This window comes from Coturnix japonica, chromosome 4 (assembly GCF_054131305.1).
Source record: "Coturnix japonica strain WE chromosome 4, WE-NBRP24, whole genome shotgun sequence".
Taxonomy (NCBI): Eukaryota; Metazoa; Chordata; class Aves; order Galliformes; family Phasianidae; genus Coturnix; species Coturnix japonica.
Window position 1 is genome coordinate 52,134,844 of NC_140666.1, and position 15,855 is coordinate 52,150,698.

The following is a 15,855-nucleotide window of genomic DNA, read 5'->3' on the forward strand; positions in this document are numbered from 1 at the left end:
AGTGTGTCTAATGCTGTGATGTGGGACCTCGGTTCAAGCTTATTTTACCCCTTTTAAGGCATTTAAGGTGCGCTGAATGTAAGAGAATCAAGACTTACACTCTGCACTGTCAGCAGGTTATGAGTCAGTGATGAGACACTGGTCCCTTTTTCCTCACGCTGAGCCTGGGCATCCCCAGTTCTCGGCACCTGCAAGAACTGGGGCTGGGAGCCCATCTCTCAAGGGCTGTGACATGGGCTAATATAGAGGTATGGATATGATCATAGGATAACTTAGCACCATGTAGCAAGTGGTCAGGAGTGCTTCTGTTACTTCTTGGTGGCATTCACTAGAAATCCTATTAGGATGAAAAGGCTGAGTTTGCTTTCCTTTCTCTCTTTTCACTGCTGCTTTCCACAGGAAGGCTGTTTTCTCAGTTGGAGCAAAATGCCGTATCTTTAAGTTCAAAGCATAAGATTTAGAAGGAGATAAAATGTTTCTTTGCACAACAGGTTGTTCATAAAACCTGCCAAAAATATTTTTGGTATTTTAGTTAAAATGTTGCTTGTTACGGCACGGTCTCTTGTGATTGCTATCTCTTTCTAGAGGCTGAATCACAAAGCAGCAAACTATCATAAAAGTCCGTGGCAAGAGCACACTTGTGACCAGGCCTAGATCTCAGAATTTCTTTTCCTTCATTTCACACAGTCTCTGCAGCATAACGAGAGGCTTAGCACATCCACCTTGGTCTGGAAACAGGCTAATCTTTATTTGCCGCAACGATAGTTTAGAAGTAGAAACTAACCTACGAGTCGTCATATGTGAATTGAGCAAATAATTGTAACATCTTCTGCGTCTCCCGCAGGGTTATTCTTATTTAAAAAAAAAAAAAAAAAAAAAAAAAAAAAAGCCAAAAGCGAGCACTGAATCTTTCTGTAACCCGTTGGGTGTGCAGACAATAAAATTGCTTTATATGTGTCCCTCTCTTACCCTTATCTTTCTTCAAAGTAACAAAAGAAGAAGGCAATAAAAACAAATACTTTATAGCATGGTAACCTCTGAACTGCACTGCTTTAAAGGAGTAGACATATAATGTAACACAGTATGATGGTGCTGTTTCCCTTTTTGAAGCCCTGCTGAAATGTAAGGTGGGGGCTGCATCCCGTGTGCAGCTTTTGAGCTGCTTCTTCAAAATTCGGTTTAGTTAGTGTGGTACAGATGTCTAGAGCTACTGATACAGCAATCCCCTTAGGGGCTGTTTCGATTAAAATACTACAGTGTAAAATCATTAATTGTTTGGGATGGAAATCCCAGCTCCTAAATAGTTTATTAGTAGAAAACCTTAATGTGGAAGAGAACGGCACGAATACCACCCATTTCCCCCTTTTTAATGATCCTCTATGTAGGAAAAAAGGCTGTTGATGGTACAGCTAAGGAGAAATGTGGGTTTCTCAGTACTGCAGCTTTTCAACATCAGGCAAGAGTAGAATTGAGGCTATTTTTGTAGTTTCACTGGTGACGTTACCTTCAGAGAAGAGAGTCGCATTGTGCCTCCCCTTCCACTCCTGATCAGTGCAGAAGCTTTCAGGTGTGACTCTGGAATAGGCATCAACCTGGAATGGTTTTAGGAGGGAAGTGTTTCTTATTTTTCTTGCAAATCGTTTAGCAGAAACATCAGCTGCTTCTGCAGCAAAAAGCAGAAAGTTAGGATGTGGCAATGCTTGATTTGCATCTGATCTTTGGTGTATCTTTTCTGATAATGAAATTCAGTGAGTTTCCACATGTCTTTTATGTCTCCATGTGATTCTTAGTGCTCTGGGATGCAGGCTTCAAATCAGTAGCTGTCTAGCAGCAGGAGGGTTCTACTCATCCCCTAGATGCAGCCTTGGCAATGCCTTGTTGCATTTGCTTTTGTGACAGGATGGCATCTTTGTGAAAGTCATTCTGCAAACTTTTCAGCACAGTAATATAGAAAGGAGTCACATTTGTGGTCGTTAGTTCTAGACAAGAAGCAGTACAACAAACTGTATCCCTCTGACAGTCAATAAAAGGTAGATATTGCAGATACACATAGGATCTAATCTCAGATGGAAGAAGCAATGTTCTAGGATCCTGCTAGCTATGTATGGGTAAGAACTGCTCCAGAGGGAAGTTCAGAGGGCAGAAATGAAGCTTTGCTGTGATGTTCCACCATGTCTTAATTTCCAGGCAGAGGAAGACCTTGACCTCCTTGATATGTGCACCAGCAGCAGCCTGGGAGACTGGAAGGAAAGTCAACCTCAAACATGGTGGTTTTGTCACTCATACATTCCTAAAGAGGTGTAGCAATAAGAAGGTTCTGTGGGTGTTGGGTAGGATAGCTTGGCTGTGAGCGCTTTTCTATGTGATGTTTCCCGATCCAGTGCCAACCTGAAAAGTTGTTCCATACCTGCAAAGATTTTCCAGCAGCAGTTAGAGCAGTCCAGGTGTTTTTTATAGGCAATGTGATAGAGAAATGGCATCTTTGTTTGGCACGTGTCTGTGGAACAGATTGCTTCTGCAATCAGATTATTTACTCACTTTCAGTCCATGTTCTCATCTCTTTAGAATGGGCACTATAACTCTGTCTCATTATGCACAGGCTTTATGGGAGAGGTTCAGTAATCATTATGAAAAGGTCAGATGCTTCTGTGAAGGGCACCTATAAATGAGTCTATAAATAAATAGCCTGAAAGCCTTTAGGAGAGGCTAACAACTTATTTATTTTTTATCCTGCTGGTTGAAGGGAATGTATAAAAGCACCGGAATATTGTTAATTAGTTGAGTGCCTTAGTTTTGGTTTGGGGGCACTGAAATACCACTGGGTGTAGCAGTTGGTTTTGTATGAGACCTGACCAGAGCTGATCTCATACCAATGTACAGTGTGGATCTGTGAGATCTCTGCTAAGCCTCGTTGGAGGCAACATTTCATAACTGAGAAACATGTATTTTATTGAGATGATGCTGGGCTGCAAAATACATCCTCAGCAGCAATGTGGCACTGGTCCTTTTCCACTTGGCTTGAAGTGGAAGAGAACCGTTAGCTTTTCATTGACTAGTCTGAGCGCTGCTGCTTCTTTGGATGGTGTTCAATAGTGTCAGGTTTGTACTTGAAGTGCTCAGTTCTAGCAAGGAACTGGTTTAATTCCACATTCTGGCAGTGTCTATAGAAAATAGTAAGAAGTGCTTAATGTACTTTGAGTTCATTCTGCTTTTCAGGTAAGAAATCACTCTTGAGCTTCTTCTATGCCAATAGGCCAGTCAGTTATATTTGTGTGTTATCTGCCCATGTGGTGTTTTGGCTGTAATGGGAAGGGCTGTGGTGGAACAAAAGAACAGCCACAGTTCTGGTGGATAGCAAGAAATGGGGAAAATCTTGGGCCATCTGGAAGGACAAGAAATACTGACCCTACTCCCTTGCCCCGAAGGATAAACCACTAACAATTTTCTCATGCACACTTCTCTATAAAATGCTAGGAAATTTCTGAGGCTGTCCACTTCACAGCAAGATGCAACACCAAGAAGAGAAAGGAAACCCTTACCTAAAGGTGCTCCAGAGTCTGATAGAAGCAATTTCAGAGTGAAGAACCTTTTGTCTGGTGATGCCATTTGGTGCCTCTTGGGAAGTTTCTCTCTAGGGAAACTCATTTAATTGCTTTAGCTTTTTTTCTTACCTTTTTGTCACAATTGTTTTGGTATTTCCAACTACTAGAGAGGTGCAGGTAAGGTCAGTGTGGAGATGTTCAGATACACCGGCGCCTGATCCCTATTGCACGGCTCTTGAGGAGGTCCTGCCCAGCTTCTTAATCCCTGGCTGCAGACTGAAGCACAGAAAAGCCATTTAACTTTAATTGCAGGGCACAGTATGCCCCCTTTTTTTTTTTTTTTTTTTTCCTTCAACCAAGGAGAACCAAGGAGACTGGAGTGGCAAAGGGCATTTAGTCCCCAAACATCCCAGTACATCTTAATCCATCCTACCCCTGGTTGCAAATCTACTTAGGCCTCTGATTCTTCCTTGTGTCACATAGTTTAATGATAGATAAATAGAGAACATGGTCATTACACATCTTACAGCCTCAAAGGCATTTAACTAGGCTGGATGTTTATTTTTGATCTGATTAAAATAGCTGGGTTGAAAGAGTGGCCTTTTCCTTTGACAGCCTGATCCCACCTGGGTTTGCTTTTATCAGCAGTGAAGAGAATAGGGCTCAAGCCTTCAGTTGCTGCATGACAGACAGGCTCATTCCTACCTGCTAGGCTTGCGTAGGATTGTCCTGGGCTTTTGGCTCTTTGTGGGTGGGATTTTAATGACTGCAAACTTTCTACCGTTACTGGAGAAAAATCCTGAAAGCCCTCACTACAGAGGAATGGAAAGCATCTAAGTACATGAAAAGAAAAAGCAGGGGCTGCTTTAAAAGGGAAATGCACTGATGCATTAGGAAGGAACAAAAAAAAAAAAAACAAAAACAAAACAAAAACCTGCAGGCTTTGTTCCTGACTGCATTTTAAGAAGGAAGATTTTGTGTCTCATTTTGTCTTCTGTCCACTGCCTGTTGCTTTTATCTCAGAATAAGAAATGTTCTCCCACTTTGGCATTTGCTCTGCTTTGATCCTGCTTGCACAGAACCATGGGGCAGCCCCTGTCTCTGGTGGGACACTGGAACATTCTGCACAAGAATGGAGAGAAGGCACTATCCAAAAACATGTAGGCAACAGAAGATACAGCAAAAGCTACATCTGAAGAGCGCACGTGTTTAGGAAGGTGTAGAAGAAAAGAATTACACTGTATTATCACACTGCCAGCTATTCCGGTGTCTGGCCACCCTTCCTGAGCACCCAGAACAAGAGGCTGTGGTCAGGGCTTGGTTTCTACAGAGCGGCAGTGCCTGGATATTGTAAACTTCTGCAGAATCAGTTCTGAGTGGAGGCAGTATCTCTGGAGCCCGTGTGATCACACCTGGCAGATGTTCTGTCTCCTGAGATCTTTGCTGCTGGCTTGGATGCAGATTTGAGCTCTCCAGCAGTGTGTAGCACATCTGTTGGTTCTGAAATGCATGCTACAGAAAGATGAATAAGCTTGAAGAAGTAATTCAGAAAACATAGGATGTTGTGTTTTTATTGTTTTCTTTTTTGAACTGATCTTTAGCACACACCTGGAATCACCTAATACATCTGTGCACTGCATGATATATTGTGTAGTGAGTGTATCTGGTTGATGCTTAGTGGTCTGGGGAGCATGCTTAAAATGTGGAGCTCTCTAGCAGCAAAGTTATTCAATTTCTCCCTCTGACCGTGAGCACATCAGTCAGCCTTGTAGCTCATCTGGTTGGCCACTTAATCCTCTTATGTAAGAAAGGAGTTTTGTTGGTCCGTGGTACTCCTATCATTCCATGTGTGGAAACATTGCTGGCACCGATCTGTTCTGCAATTTATACTGTCTTTTGCTCAATTTCACTTTACGGTAGCCATAAGAGAGGAGTTAGATGTGTGAAGAGGTTGGAGAAGGCAGATTTTCTGAATCAATATATCACCATGTTCTTCAAAAGCTCGTGGAAAATTTCACTTTTCTTTCTCACCTGGGTGTAACCTGTTGCTAACTGGGCTTAGTCTTACTCCAGAATAAGGGGGTAACTCCTCTTTAGAAGAGCAGTTAATCAACACTGAGCAGTTTTAGATCATTCCTGAAAGGAGGCAAATATATTTTTGCAAGCAAAGAAGTGTAGCATCCTGATAGGGAATAGACTCTTTCCTTTAAAGCACAAAGGGAGATTTTACCCACCTGCTGTCATTTGCTTTGGGAATCTTTGCTGAGTTTTATTGCCATTCTGGACTGCCTGTCCCGTAGGGTTCACTTGCAGGAGTTGGTCTGGAAAACTCCCATTTACACACATACTAAGCTTCTCACCATATACAGGTATGTGAAACCAGGACCAGGCAGGATGTAGGGTTAACTGGACAGTTTAGTGTTGTAGAGTTGCTACTACAGCAGTTTTAGAGTCATTGATTCAGGCCTCAACTTTTAATACTTTTAATTACTGTCCAGATGCTCTTCAAGAAAGTTTTCACTTATAAGTTTCAGTTAGAGAACTGGTGAGTTTGTTCCTTTCTTTTTTTCTACAGCGAGCTAGTGAAATGAGAGTAATTTCCTCAATATTTCTCTGGTGTGACTCTTTTCTCCTGCAATAGCAGCAAGGCGCTTAATCATTATTTATGTTTCCTTCTTTTGAAACAGGTAATAAAGTGTTGCCTTGCTAGGCAAACGTATGAGAATGATGAATTCAGTAGTACACGGGAAGAGGTCAGATGCTGCATTGGTATCTTCCATGAGCAAGGAAATGCTGAACTTCAGCTCAGTATATCACTACTGAAGCTGTGCCCGGCCATGAGAGATGACAAGCAGTTGCTACCAGCCAAGGTATTCCTGCAAAAGCAAAAGTACATTTTGTGCAGGGTTAGAAGATGATGGGCTTGATTATGCTTATGCCCTTTCCATTTTTTAAGAAAGAGATTTGTTACGTTTGCTAAAGGAGGATGAATGAGGATATTTGTTCTACAAGTGCTGCTCCTGACAAAATATTTCATCTCTATTTTTATTTCTTCTTTCTACAATGGCTGCTGTTATTTCTGTCTCATTATTCATAGACCTTTTGAGGATTAATTAAGCAATAATTGTGAACGGGCCAGATTTCTTATTTAAAGGCTCCAGATCAGCAAGGCAATGAATAAATAAGACAAACAGATTTTGCTGGAGCTTAGAGTGTATTAACTTCATCTCATTTTTCATTAGTTTGGTATCGAGCTTTTCTTTCAGTCTGCTGCAATTGCGCTGTATATAAAAAGATCTGCTCTCAAATGCAAGTTGGTAGTTTCAGGGATTTGTAAATATTGATGGCTGAATGTGGCTCCTGCTTGCATCATGACATTTCATACTGGAATGGAAGAAAATTCAGCATCTGGACAGTGCCTCAAGATCCCTTGTCACCAGCCTTTTTTCCTCCATTCTCCAGCCTTTCTTTTATGCCCTCCTAAGGGCAGTGACTTTTTTTTTTTTTTCCTAGAGCTGAATCAATTTGAGAAATAATCACTTTGCATGTATGAAAGCTAATAGCTAACTGATAATTTTATGTTACTCTTGTTAAAAAGCCTACCTTGTACACGTTACCCTTATGCTGTGCTCTCAGATGTGTTTAGAGTTTGTGCTGTTCCATGGTCTTGGCCTGAGCTCCCATAGCTGTAATGGCTCAATTCTGTGAAGTAGCTGCTTGAATTCTTTGCCAAGTCTGGAAATAAGGAATAAATTGTGTGTATGTCCCTAGGAAAAGAAGCATGTTCATCACAGAATGGAAGATACTTCTGTGTACTTGTGCCTTGCTGAGCTAGAGGTATTCTTCAAAACAGAGATGCACAGAGCATCAATTCATTTTTAACCCAAGTTCTTTTATTCCAAGGAAGAAAATTTATCCTTACATTAAGCTGTGGTTAGATTAGGCACTTGAAGTTTGAGTAGTAGAGAGAAAAGGAGTTGCTGCCATAAAAAATCAGAGTCTGCATTCTCACTGGAAAAATTCCTATTGTAGTTACACAACTGGTGACATCTCAACATCTTAGAGCAGTTGTTGTCCCAGAAAGGGACTTTTGTGTGTTTTCTGGTTTGTTTCTGTCCTGCAAGTTTGCATCTTGGAGGAGAGTGTCTGAACACCAGTGTGTATCCAGTAACTGCCTGTGTAATGGCTTTTTCCTGTAATGAGCAAGCACAGACATTTTATATTTTTCTGTCTGTATACCTCGCTCTGTCTAAACATCTCTTATAATATCATCTCACCCTGAAATCTTGCTATTATGACAAATGCTGTAATAACTGGAGAGATCAGCTAACCCTCTCATTTATTCCTTCCAGGAGAAAGCAATTCTGTTTAGAATATACGGAGGGAATGCAACAGTACAGAGTCAAGATAGTTCTTTTCTCAGGGTAGTTTAACCTATGCTGCAAGAGATGTATGGGTGGATGGAAAAGAGCTCTGTTGCCCAAACGTTGCTCAGCTGTATGGAGCCATGTAGGCTTAGACGTATGGTAGCTCAGTGATTTGGTTTTGCCTCCTGAGAACTATGTATAAGTACAGTCTGTGCCCAGAGATGAACTGGCTCTTGCTGTGCCCCATCTTGTCCCACATGTATGTCCATGAGTATGTCTGCATCTGTCTTTCCTCCTTTAATTATACCCTTCATTACTCACTGTCTAAGTGCAGCCTAAAAGTCGTACAGGTAATTGTGTGAATTTTGTGGAAATGAGTGTCCAGATGGAAAAGAAATACCCTACTGAGGAATAGATTCCTAGGTTCATACCCTATTAGACCTTGGGGAAGCCACACTGTGGAACTTGTAGGATAGCAGGGTACATTAACAGCATTGAACTGAAAAAACAATCTATTGGGTGTTTGATTTTCAGACTGCCAACAAACCCCCCAAATCAATTAGTCACACAGCTGTAACTTCAGTGCATGTTTTCCTGCTGTTCACAGGGAGAAGCCATTTTATTTACCTCTAATTATTTTTGCATTCAGCCTTTCTTGCTAGCTAAGGCAGGCACTACTCTGTGAGGGGATTAGTTCCCAGGTAGCTCCTGAACTTTCAGATCTGTTGTATTCCACACTGGATACGTGCACTGGTGTCAACCTCTAGCCGCTGTTTGTATTGCTATCTAGTACACTTGTTGAAGAGGGAGGAAGGTGACCATATAGACTCCCCCTAAAACCTTTAATACTACTGTGTAGGGTAAGTAGAAGTCCACTTCTTCTTCCTATGGCCTGATCTCCACGTGTCTTATCTAGATTCAGATGGAACTTCAGAATTCAGCTTGATTGTTGTGATACATTGATTTAAGTAAATTGTTTACGTACATGCTGAGATATGTGTGTGTACATATTGCAGTCCGCTGTGTACGTGAGCCCAGCTTGACTGGGCAAAGAGCTTAGCACTTGGAGGTGGTTTTCTTTTTTGGGAATGCTTTGAAGTTTTACAGCATGGATTCTGTCCTCCCTTTAAAGAAGTTTTCACTTGTCAAATACGCTGGCTTGTCAAGTGCCAGCAGGAAGAGGTAACCCACTGTGATTTGTATTGGGAAATACCTGTATTATCCTGGGGAAAAAAAAATGTGTCCAGGTTTTCTTGTTACTGGAAGCGCCACTGCAGAAATTCATCTGAGATCCAGGTGTCAACAAATATTTTCTGTTCACTAATGGCTCATTTTTTACTCTCAGCTTTAAATCGGGAGAGAAGAACCTTTTCCATTACATTCCAAAGAGTTTTGGAAGATGTGGAGATCACCACTTGGAAAGCTGTACTTAGTCCAAAGAAATTCTAGGCCTTCTTCACGAAGGTGAGAAGTACTACTACAGGGGCATCACATGAGTGGTGAAGTTCAGGCGCCAGAACTGCCACGTAGTGAATGACCACCAGCTGCTGACTATGTGCACAGTCAGGAGCCAGCAGGAATTAACCACACATTTAGTTTTCAGTCCTAGCTATAAAGTGAAGATTTTGGTCATTGATTTCACTGAACTAAAGCTAGTTCTAGCCATCAATCAAGTAGGAAATCAAAACGACTTATACAGAATGTTCAGCTGAATGTTCTACTGTTCTCCCACCTTTTGATGGAATTCTTTTGTGTTTAGGTGTGTTCCCCCCTTGGCAGCTTCAACTACACAGCACAGGTGAAGGGGAAGTATAGAAAAGGACTTGTTGAGCATGATAGAAAAACCTCAGGATGTGTGTTTTCATAATGACATTGCTACAAAATATGGATTCCTATGGAAACAGGCTTTGCTGGATTTGTATAAGAAGCAAAAGTAAGTGTAGCAGTTAATGAGGAAAAAGTTTGCTTGCAAAACAAACTGGAAATTGATGGTTGCTTTAAATCTGCGTGAAACCCTCCTTTAAAAAGCTGCATCAAACTTCCACATCCCAGGGCACAATACTGTAGCCCATGATCCTCTGCAGTAGTGCTTGATGCAGAAGAGTGTATGTGTATATTTTAACCATTTAGTCAAGTAAAACATAACAATCCTTTTAGTGAGATGAATTGTTTCAGCACCTCTGTATTTGACACTGAGATAAAACCATTTACAATTGGTTTATACCACCTTGATTGGTAAGACTCTTCTGGAATACAGTTTACATTTCCTCACATTAAGCTTCTTTCTTTACTGTAGTTGTCTCTTGGCGTGGGGTGCACGCTTTGCATCTGTGGCTGCTTTGCCGTCTGCTAATGGTTGCCCAGGCAGGAGGCGGCCTTAATTCAAGGCTCTATCTGAGCCGCCCCACAACTTCTCCACCACTTAGCAGGATGTTTGTCATGGGGAACTGCAGAAACCTTTCACTTAGCCCCAGGTTTTGCAGCTTGGTGTGACTTACCCTAGAGGTTTCTGCCCTCCCTTTCAACTCAGCAGAGTTTGGGCAAGCAGCTCAAATACTATTAGGAGTGCCTTTTAGGCAGTCACAGTGCAACCGTGCAAACTCATACCCTTAGAAAACCACATTTGGAAGCTACCCATTTCAGTAAGAACATAACAGGATCTTCTCACCACAGCCAAAGGTGGCAGGGCATTCTGTGGAAGCAAAATTGGAAACACTGCCTCTATCTCTGTCCTCCACTAGCTGTCCTAAGAGCAGCCTGAAACCTGACATAATTTGGTAGTTTCACTCTTACAACTTCAGCTACCCTTAATGACCTTTAAAATTGATTTGCTTCATTTGCTTTGGTTTTAAGAGATTACACTTAAGTAATGCTCTGCTGCATTTAATGTTTTGTTGTATTCTAATTTACTGTGTAATGACTCTCTATATTAAATAATAGTAACAACTTCTGAATTTATTAATCAACAAGAGATGACGGAGAATTCACATTAAGCTCTCTATATATTTTGAATCGTTTATCTCCCAGGTAACATAAAAAAAACTGTTAAATCATACTGAACCACATTCCTCAGCTGATGTAAATCAGCTAATATACAGCAGCTGAATTTCTGGCCTATTATGTTTTCCATAAAAGATGTTTTTGGCTTCAGAGCATCAATTATCCATGATTCTTTTACTTTTCTTGTTTTCTGCCTTTGCAGGTGCTGCTAATTCCCCTATTTTCTTCCAGAAATGGGAAAAAATGATCTATATTGGGAAATGTGTTCTTCCTTTCTTCAGTAAGCTGCATTTTCATTTTTGGCATCCATATTTAAATCCTGATGTACATGCACATGTGAATGATGTGAGTTTTACTGCTGACGGTTTTAAATCCTACCATGTATCAGCTGCATAGACAGTTTAACCCGTGCTGGGTTTCATCAGAAGAAAATGCATTTTTTGCAGAAGACAAAGGGATGCAGCTTGTCACAGTGGTCTTCATCAGCAGATAATTCCTATCTTCAAGTCCTACCGTTCAAAATCAGTTAATGCTGATAGCGAATGATGTGCTTAGCCTGGATACTAGAGGGGAGTGAAAGAAAACCTCATTAGTTACTCATCCCACAGTCTCCTGGCACTGGCAGATGCACCAAAAGCTCCCACCTAAAGGGACATGGTTTCAGAGGCTCCTTTCCCCACTTCCTGATGTCCGCTGTGGAATGTAGCCCATGATATCTGGGTATATCTTTTCCATGCCTCCCTGTTGAAGTGTGGCATGGGCATTTGAGGCAGAAGCAGGGTGAAACTTATCCTGTGCCCTTCTGGAATTCACCACTGGTGACCTGCATGTAGCAGGCATGTTCTGTGCAGTTACCCTTTCCTTGTAAGCCTGTGGGTGCCACTCATCACCGCACATGTGTTGCTTATGGGAACCACAGGGCACACAGCCTGGACAGAACAGGGCAGAAGATTAATACTCCTGTCGCTGCTAGATTTTAATTGGAAGGGAATCTGTCTTTGACTTAATTTCCTCTCTTGTCTCAGCCAAAGTCTAGTGGATCAAAAGAGATGCAAATTGAAAGAGAATATTTTGGATGTGCCTGATTTTAAAGTTGAACATGATTAATCTTTCGTGCCTCTGACTTAATGTCAGTACCATTTTTTCTCACAAAAGCATTGGAACAACTTAAATTGCCTTGAGTGACAAAAAGAATTTTTTCCAAGAGAGGAAATCTGAATGATGTCATTGTAGTATTAAAATGTAGCTACTCACTGCATCATGTTATCGAACCCGAGATTGTCCTTTATATCAAAATGCTGTATGTTTTATTTTGTAATGAGAGGGCAAAGATCCAGTTGCTACACAATGTCAAGGTAGTGTATATGGGCTGCCATAATATAACAGGATGCTATTTGAAAAGAACTTCAGTGGGCTGATTATCAGATTATTGGCCAATGCAATTCTGTAATACATCTTTGTGTTCTTTTTCCATTTTCTTTTCCTTTTATTTTTCTTTTATTTTGAAATACAGCACTAGGAAAATATTTCCCAAGTGGTTAACTTGAGTTTGACTTCCAACATGTCTTCATTTGGGAAGAAGTGAATTCAACGGTTCTTTTTAGCACTTGTGAAAATGAAGGGTAGTTGTGCCTGCACTACAAGGAAGGTGATTTAGGTAAGTGTCTCTGGGGCAGCTCAAGTCAGTTTACCTCACACTTGCCATGAAATTCTGTATGGCTTTGCTTGAAACTCCTCCCAAGAGAAAAGATTTTCTCTTGCAGAGCTGTATCCAAGTAGATGGCCTGAGAGTGATGGATGTCTGTGAGGATTCTCTGTATCAGATCTTCTTATTGTTGGCTTTCCAAGAATTCCTGATTTTCAAAGCAAACAAGATTTCTGCACAGTCACTTGCTTTCTGGTAGTAGAGCCTTACTTATTGACTGACATGTTGATGGGATAAATGTTCAGCCCTCTGCTCAAGCCTTGCTTGCAGCAGCCCATGAGTACAGGTGGGGAAAACAAACAAAAACCTTCTCTGCCATTGGAACCATACAGGCCTGATCACCCCATGTGTGCCCTGTGGAGTGTATCAATGGCAAAGCTGACATGAGGGAAAATGTGTGAGGGCAAATGCTGCATTTCCATTCCTGTGGCACTTATTTATACCTTGGGAGGAATAACTTGTGCCTGATCTGTGAACAGAGCCATTCCTTTGCTTGTGCAGCGACATCTCACAGACCAGCTGTGCTGTCTCTGAGATTCTTGTTATCAGCTCTTACAAGTGTGGAAGAAAGCAACAAAATCAGGACAATGATAAATACTGCTTCTTTACACGCTTGTTTGATAAATACTACATCTTTACATGATGCCAGCCCAGTTTGTGATCCAAAAACACTACTGTGGTCTGGCTGCAAGTAAACAGAGCTATTAGCAATCAAGGGAGGCAATCAGGTTGCAGGTTAGAGCTGACCAGTTGTTATAGAAGAACATTCCTGCTTTTTTTTATTATTATTATTATTTTTATTTTTTTTTTCCTGGACTTCCATTATTGCTGAATCTTTTGCACTCTGGAGAACCATGTTGCTGTTGTTTCAAGGCTAAAAACAAAAGCACACAAAGGAAGAAAGGATCATAAAACAGAATGTCTCTCATTCCCAGCTCACTAACGAATGTAGCAAGTGATCCCTTAGGCACCAGGTAGTGCCCTAGTAGGCTGGCACAGCGCCTGCGCATGCCATCTGCTGAGTTTCAAGCCTTCTTCTACTCCCCCATTCTGCAGTATCTCCTGCAGCTTATGGCTGTCTTTCTCCTGAAAGTACTGCAGCAAGATGCCAACAGAGGTTATCAATTTGCTAGCATTTACTACCAAAAAACAAAAGGAGGATTGGAGTGCGTTACACAGAGGGAAGCAAATGTGCTTTGCATTTGTATGGTTGTAATCTCTGTGTTGGTATTGTGAGTGTAATAAGACATTTCTTTTTCCAACTGGCCAGGACAAGAGCCCTACTTTTTGTGTGCCATTTCACTAAAGAAGTGGATGTTTTTTATTTCCAAAATGCAGTTTTTAGGTGGAGGCAAGCAAAACTGCTGCATTGGAATCACTGATGTGGTTAGTGCATTGAAGGCAAACAATAAATAAAGATACGTTGTATGTATTATGAGATGCAGGTCTCAAAATGATGGACTGCCATACAAAAGTAGGAGTGAAATAGGAAATTCGGACCAAAGAAGAACATTAATAAAACACTCAGTATTTTATTCTGTGTCAGACAGTTTCTATTCCATCTAAACTGGCATATTTCCTAAAACAATATTGTTTACGGGGACAGCTAGTCCATCAGAACATCTTCCCACTGCTGACTATCATCAGCCCAGCACTTTGTTCTGATCAAATTGGTAAAAAACATGAGCACAGAGCAAAGACTGAAGGAAAAAGAAAATAAGTGAATCCCATGCCCTCAAACAACAATACAAGTCAAAGTGAAATCGTAGCAGCATAAGAGAAATTCACAGATAAATGAAGCATTTGGAGTCTTGGAGACATACTAAAACTAAGAGGAAGGTGAGTGAAAGAGGTGTTCTACCAGGATGGTGTAGGTTTTAAATGGTGGTGCTCTTAAACTGCTTTTGTTTTGATCTGTATTTGTAGTTGAAAACAGATGCATTTGCAAGAATTGTGTATATGATAATAGCCGATGCTGAGTTTTGCTGTGTTAGAAGGACACTGTCATAATCACATGTCATAATTATATCCAGCAAAGATAAGTACCACGAGGAACCTACTGAGTCACTATGATTGTTTTATGACCTTTTTATCACTAAATATCTCATGATCTCAAATAAAATTCCGCTAGTTTAGATGATTTTGTTTTATTTTGCAGTTGCTCTGCTTGATCAGTATTTTTTTGAGGGAGACCTGCCAAATTCATCAGTGCTGATCTGGATGCCAAAGTAGATATCCATGTGTTTTGAAGAGCAGAAATACTGGAATGCAGCTGGAAAGCAGCTCAGGGCTCCTGCCAGTCATACTGGCTCACCACTAAGAGGTGAGTGGTGCTACAGCAAGTGTGCAGCCCAGCAAGGTTTTTGTGGTGGGGGCATTTGGGCTGATGTGATCTGTTGGAGTTGAATTTTAGCCTCAGAACTGTATACAGAAAAAATATATGCAATTTAGAGGGCAGCAGGGCTGCTTTTCCTGAACGTTCAAATCCCTCCTGACAGCTACGGGAAGCTAGAATTGCTGCACAGCCCCCTCTACTAATACAATTGCATTTTCAACGTTTAAATAACAGTTTATTTTATTTTTTTTATGAGAAGAAAATTTCTCAAAGATTTCTGGGGGAAAGCAAAGCAAGCCTTCAGAAAAATACAGATGGAAAGCTTTCAGTTATGCAAAATGAAAGCATGCTGCGAGTCATTGGAGAAAACCTATATTTTCTTGACAATTATAACAATATTAGGTAGCAGCGAAGGTTTCCAAGGCAACCTGGCCACGGGTGCATTCATGTGGAGTGTGTGTGACTACCTGCTTTGTCAAGCCAATGGATGGATGGCAGGAGGTGTGTGTGTGGCAGGGGGGTGTGTGTATCATTTCATCAGTCTGAACTTGGAACACTCTTTAAAAGCAGAGGTGTTTTTTTTCCCTCTAGAGTATGTCTGATTGTACCAACTGTCTTTTTGCTTTTGTTTTCAGAGTAGGCAAGACAAAAGCATGGGAGCCAGGGTGAAGGCAGCTGGCCAGTGAGAGGAGCCTGGGTTAGGAGGTACCTTCTGGGCTAGTTAGCATGGGGTCTGCTTTTAGGACCTCTGCTGGCATAAATTAATAAATAACACTTGCCCAAAATAAGCTTTCTCCTTTCTTTAGTGCCAAAACTAACATCAGCGTGTATTTCCTAACATGCTAAACTACAGAGTTCCTCCCAACACCTCGGGTTTCTTCCTGTCTGCTGCAGCACTTGGTACCT

At 41.2% G+C, this 15,855-nt stretch overlaps 1 long non-coding RNA gene across 3 annotated transcripts in view; it reads left to right on the plus strand.

Annotated features, from left to right (window-relative positions):
- LOC107313379 (uncharacterized) overlaps positions 1–15,855 on the plus strand; it is a 519,257-nt gene that overhangs the window by 320,660 nt on the left and 182,742 nt on the right. For all 3 annotated transcript variants that reach the window (XR_004307159.2, XR_004307160.2, XR_004307161.2), the window contains 6 exons: positions 6,230–6,412; positions 9,255–9,373; positions 9,669–9,842; positions 11,112–11,189; positions 12,423–12,566; positions 14,773–14,937. This is a non-coding gene — a long non-coding RNA (uncharacterized LOC107313379). The remainder of the gene's footprint in view (positions 1–6,229; positions 6,413–9,254; positions 9,374–9,668; positions 9,843–11,111; positions 11,190–12,422; positions 12,567–14,772; positions 14,938–15,855) is intronic.